The sequence below is a fragment of the Aplysia californica genome, unplaced genomic scaffold (genome assembly GCF_000002075.1).
Source record: "Aplysia californica isolate F4 #8 unplaced genomic scaffold, AplCal3.0 scaffold00380, whole genome shotgun sequence".
Taxonomy (NCBI): domain Eukaryota; kingdom Metazoa; phylum Mollusca; class Gastropoda; order Aplysiida; family Aplysiidae; genus Aplysia; species Aplysia californica.
Genome location: NW_004797650.1, coordinates 458,099 through 463,890, shown reverse-complemented (window position 1 = coordinate 463,890; position 5,792 = coordinate 458,099). Strand labels below are relative to the sequence as shown.

Sequence of the window (5,792 nt, the reverse complement as noted above, 5' to 3'; positions counted from 1 at the left end):
GGAAGTCGGAAGTGATGTCATGCTGGACAAGAATCAGAGTCCGAATAACATTTTTTCATATTCGGACTCGAGTCCGAATAATCACTTCGATTTCTATTCTCACCCCAGATGAGAACAGCCCCCCCTGAATTTTACCATAATTTGATGCTTTGCAGTTAGGTTGCATTCCTGTTCTTTGTGTTGCCTATTTGGTCATCAGACTTCTGGATTTCTTCTCTGGATGTAAACAAATGGATCATGGACTTTAACTTTAACAAACGGAACTACAAGATCACCAGTGACCAAACATTGTTCTACTGACGACAGTAAAAATACTGCAATTTGGCTTCCAAGGCAGTGCATCTGTGTGCAAGAGTGAAAGTAAAAATTTACCATAAACAGTAACAAACTTAAATCTAAGTCTAAAAATTAAAGTGAAAATGAAAGACAAGACAACCAATTCGTTCAACCACAGCGTGTGTGAGGCGACTAGCACTTGCGCTTGCAGCGAGTGTCAGCCAGACGTCGACGGACAGTCTAGATCTAGATCTAGTCTAGATCCGAGACAAAAGTCCTCCACACCGACATTTATTTAACGGAATGCATTCCTTTTTTTAAAAAATCAGAAAAGAGCATGTACATTTACCTTGAAAATTTACTGCCAAATACGTATATTTATTATTGAGGAATCCGCTTTGTTTACACCATCATCGATAATTTACGATTTTCAAACCGGAAGTTGCCTGTGAGGCTGTGAGAAGAGAGGGCTGCCGTTTCTGCCAGATAGGCCTTGGCCTAGATCTATACCTTGGAATAACTATATTATTATCTATACCTTCCAAGGAGATTAAAAGTAACTGGGCGTCTCGGCCTTGGCTCTAAAAAAACGTGATCTTTATAGTAGTCCTGGCCTAGATCTAGATTTACATCTCAGACCTGATTTAATTTTATTAACTCACCGGTAGGCCTTATTAGCCTACTGTAGGCCTATGCACCTATCCCCCCCCCCCACACACACAAAATAACAACACTTGATCCTTCTCGCTTGGCCTACTCCATGCGACCTGTTCTAGGCCTTCTCAGAACTGAGGAGGCCAAGGCTAGGACCTGCCCAATGCTAAACTTCCAGTACTTTTAAGACACTCCTTGATCTCAGTTAACATCGGACGCCCTTTTACTTTTTATAGGGCTGGTAAACGTGTGAATACAATTATATGTACTGTATTGTTTTCTCCCTACTCTAATAATAAACGTTGGGGGGGGGGGGGGGGGGGGGGGGGGCGCTTATTTGATACCTTAAGTAAGAGGGGGGAAAATACGAGAGAAGTGTTTGTGCTAGGCCTAGCATGTGCTCTAGAAAAAAAAACAACGCGATTGATGGAAGTGTAATATCGAGTTTTAGTGTGCCGCCGCGGAATATTTATTACCTTCATTCTTTTATTTCTGACTGCATAACATTTGCTGTTTTTTTGTTGTTGTTTTGGTTGTTTGTTGGGGGGGGGGGGTATTTTAACCACTATTAATTATTACCAGGGTTGTGTAGATGCGCTTCTCTTAACTCAAACTAAGAGATACTCTTGGATTAACTTTTTTTTTTCTTTAGCGTTGGAGTCTAGATCTAATCGCTTGCATGCAGAGCAGTGTAGATTCGAGTATATTGGCTCATGCTTGCTATGGATACGTCGATGTGTGCATGGTAGCGGCCGGAGCGTTTCGAATCAGGGCAGGGGACGAGAATCAGAAAATAATATGAATAGCGCCATCGAAGTGTATAATTCAAATTCACACCCGGCCATAATTCGTGCTTCTGAACTGTAATATCAATTTGGTTGTTGAACGCCCCCCCCCCCCCCCCCCTTTCCAACCTTCTTTCTATTCACCTGCCTAGTATATGCAACTAGATACGAGTGCATGCAGGTTTGGTTATTATTGAATAAATTATACTTTTGCACCATGACAAAATATAGGCCTCCAGCAGCTTGCATATAGACCTACGTTTTTAAATACACTAGCGGATCATAGAGTTTATTATTATGAATTAATCTTTTTTCGAAATGATAATTAATGATTCACAAAATGGCATTAGGTCATGTTTGATAATTAAATTACATGCATGATTGCATTATTCACCCTTCACTCGTTGAATGCGTTGAAATGCACCAAGTTCAACTCAAGGAGTATTTTATGGGATCCATTTTTATGATTATTAACACTATAATGTAAAACGCAACCGACCTATTATGACGGTTGTTACACTATTAACACTGAAATAGCTTAATTTGTCAGGATATTATGCCTGGTGAGTATCTTTCATCCATGAACAGACCTCAGTTATAAGCACTGTTGTACCAACGATGACGAGAACAATAATTTGTAGAATGATATTTTGATATATAATCTATGGAAGGCGAAGAAATATATATATATATATATATATATATATATATATATATATATATATATATATATATATATATATATATATATATGATACACACACACACACACACACACACACACACACACACACACACACACACACACACACACACACACACACACACACACAAGTACAATTAAAAATGTACTGGTACGCGGGTTTGAAGGAGAGTAGCTCCAATACAGTGTAATTTCTCTTAAAAGCTTACGTAAGGGCGACGTGCTAATAATGTCTTTTAACATCAAAAAGTGATTGCACCTGAATTTCAGAAAATTGTCTTTATAACTTATAACTGTCAAAAATTAGTCAAGCCAGGGAGATCTAAAATCGTTGGATCAGACATTTAAAAAAAAAAAGGACAGCTAGCTAAAATAATAATGTTAGAATAATAAACTTATACCAAAGATTCTCTATTCACGATCTTTGTTTACTGCAAGCGACTGTGGTGTGGAATTAAAGCCCATATATATATAAACTGATCGTTCATGCGTATCGGAAGATCAGTCGTAAATCATTCGATCCGCCCTAGGCCCGCCGGGCCAAGCTCACCGGCCAGATATGAATTATGATGCGCCGTGGTCTAGACGGTCAGAGAACGTATAGGCCGTGGTTAACTCGTTCACTGCCTTGTTAAACACGATGTATGCTCCTTCTCTGGCAGTAAGTGGTTAAAGTCGTGCTCTCGCGGATAACAGCATGCCTTGTACGGTGGCGACTTCTTTGATCGCCTTTTTTAACATACTGGCTTCTACTAGGCTAGCGCAATCATTGTGCCACGCGATTTCCACTATCCTTGCTCTCACTTTTCGTCCACTCTCCTTAACAGCAGTGTCCATAAACAACAATAATTGAAGATTCTTTGTTTCTGAGTCTGCAATTTAAACGGTGTCATCAGTTAGGCCTCTTCGAGCCCATCTGACGTAATTGGTATTTTTTCCATTCACTTTGAGACCTGAGTTTTCTTCTATATTTAGTTTATCTTTTTAAACAGTTGTTTTCCGTAGGTTTATATCATTAGTGGCAAGCTGTCACAGGTTCTAAGCCTAGAAAGCAAACTTGAATTATTAATTTTTTTTTCTTATTAAAATGATAGGCTTACTTGGATTACTCGGATTACTTGGACCCAGAGCTAGAATCATAGCAGGCAGCACATGTCCACAGCTGCTCATTTCTCCTTTCCAGCGTCCACCCCAGGGTTTTCCTGCTATTATTAATTGTCTCCATGAGGAGCTGGTTTCAGACACAAGACACACCTGATCACTCCTCGGAGCAAACTTTTCCCCCCTGTGCCCCATGCTTTTTTTGGGAGTCTATCTCCTCTTGGTCGCGAAGGCTTTCCTTGCATCTGGCGATCATCATTGGTGGGTGAGCTTGATTGGGCTATTGGGTGCTGCTTTGCCGGCAGGTTCATCAGGAAGTTGATAGGCTTATTATGAATAACGTCGACTTACCTACATATGAGTATAACGGAGGCCTTATTTCTCTTTTTTAAAATACGGTATGTACAATTGAATCCCGTCAAAATATTAATTGAACACATAATAATATATATGCAACCGATAACACGTTATTAAAAAAAAAACTGCAATTAAAAAACAGACAAAACTTTTGGATTTCGTCTGATATAGCTTGTATCTAGCCGACGATAATTTCAACGAGTCCGAGAACATACCAGCACCTTAGCTTACTCCACTTTTAATCATAATATAGCGTATTCACAATTTAACTCTTCGTGAATTCTAATAATAATAATAATAATAATAATAATAATAATAATAATAATAATAATAATAATAATAAATAATAAATTACACTTTTATTTGTCCCAGAAGGGCACTTTGTTTTACAATGGCAAACATACATACATAAATACATAATTATAAATACGTACATACATAAATACATACATGCATAAATACATACATAAATACACACTATTACACAAATACAGAACAGTTTACAAACAATGCCACTGTCGGTCGCCACTGTGCAGCGCCCTATTTGATCTGCAAGATGACGACCGGCGTCACTTTAACGGAGGAAAGGGACTGGAAAGGGGGGGGGGGGGGGGAGGGCGAATTGTATTCGGGTCCTGATACAGACCAGGATGGAGAGCAGCTATCGCAGAGGGCAGCAAATAATACATTATGAGGCTTCTCGAATTAGAAATGATGCTGTACACCAAAGCTGTGCACATCCACAATAATAAGTTAAATGGAAAAGACCAAACCTATGGCAAACTCTTGCCGGAATTTAATAATAAATTGGTTACTGGCCAAATCAGAAGTCACAAAGTCATCTCAATCCTTATTAATTTTAAAAGGCTTATGAGCAACAAATAATAATAATATATTCTCCCGCGCAGATCTGCTGATGCATTAGGGAATAGACTAAGTCAGACCAGAGAGTTTACAGTAATACTATTACTGTAAACTCTCTCTGTTCAGACACTGACGAACGAACTGTTTATTATTATCATAAATTTAGAGGCCAACCTCGAGGCACTCACCAAATCAACAGATGCTCACCAGCGCGTGCGCGCGCACACACACACACACACACACACACACACACACACACACACACACACACACACACACACATCTAATATACCCCATAGATTCTCTGCATGCACAACATGTAACATACGCAAAGACGGTAGGCTAGACTTAGAGAATCTTTGACATACGAAGGCTCTAAAAATAGAGTGGGATTTTTTCGACACAAATAAATCGGTTGGCCATTGGACACTATTTTTAGCAATTTCTCAGTTGCTTGTTTATAGTCTGCAACTTGCCAACGCTGACCAGTGCAGACATTTAAAGATACTGTAGGACTGTCGTCGAACTTGTGAGCTTTAACACTGTTATTAAAACGATAAGGTGTGTGTACTGCAGGACCAGACCAAACCACTTATACGCGGACAACGAGGTAAGAATACTATTATCGTTTTTCTTTTCGTTTTGAGCGCGCAGACTAACAGTAACAGACTGTCGCACTGCATGCATTCTGGCACCGGGATCTGTATTCTTTTACAACTGTGAGGGTTTGATTTGATACAAGAACAATTAATTGGTCAGTCTTGTTATGTAAGTGAGTTTACGATTTATTATTAAACGTCTAAAAAAGCTTATTTTCTGTTCTTCAAACTATTTCTTGCTTATACTGAGTAGCTGTAGTCTTGTTCTCCCTCGGCTGGTCCAAGAAATGGAAAATTATTTTTTAAATGTAATTGTTCACTCTTGCTGTGCCCTCCACCAATGTACCTTTGTCTATTAACGCCATAAGCAACCAGGTGTCGGGGAAAACATGTGTTGTAAGCGTGTGTGTGTGTGTGTGTGTGTGTGTGTGTGTGTGTGTGTGTGTGTGTGTG

The 5,792-nt window shown here is 39.3% G+C and overlaps 2 protein-coding genes across 2 annotated transcripts in view; one reads left to right on the top strand and one right to left on the bottom strand.

Moving 5' to 3' along the window:
- LOC100533546 (MBD2 protein) overlaps positions 1 to 732 on the bottom strand; it is a 21,501-nt gene extending 20,769 nt beyond the window's left edge. The window contains exon 1 of the mRNA XM_005103585.3: positions 626 to 732. The gene's annotated coding sequence lies outside the window, so the exon portion shown is untranslated. The remainder of the gene's footprint in view (positions 1 to 625) is intronic.
- A 4,252-nt stretch (positions 733 to 4,984) lies between these two features.
- LOC101862815 overlaps positions 4,985 to 5,792 on the top strand; it is a gene marked incomplete in the record, with an annotated part of 18,339 nt that continues 17,531 nt past the window's right edge. Inside the window, 1 exon segment of the mRNA XM_005103584.3 lies at positions 4,985 to 5,350.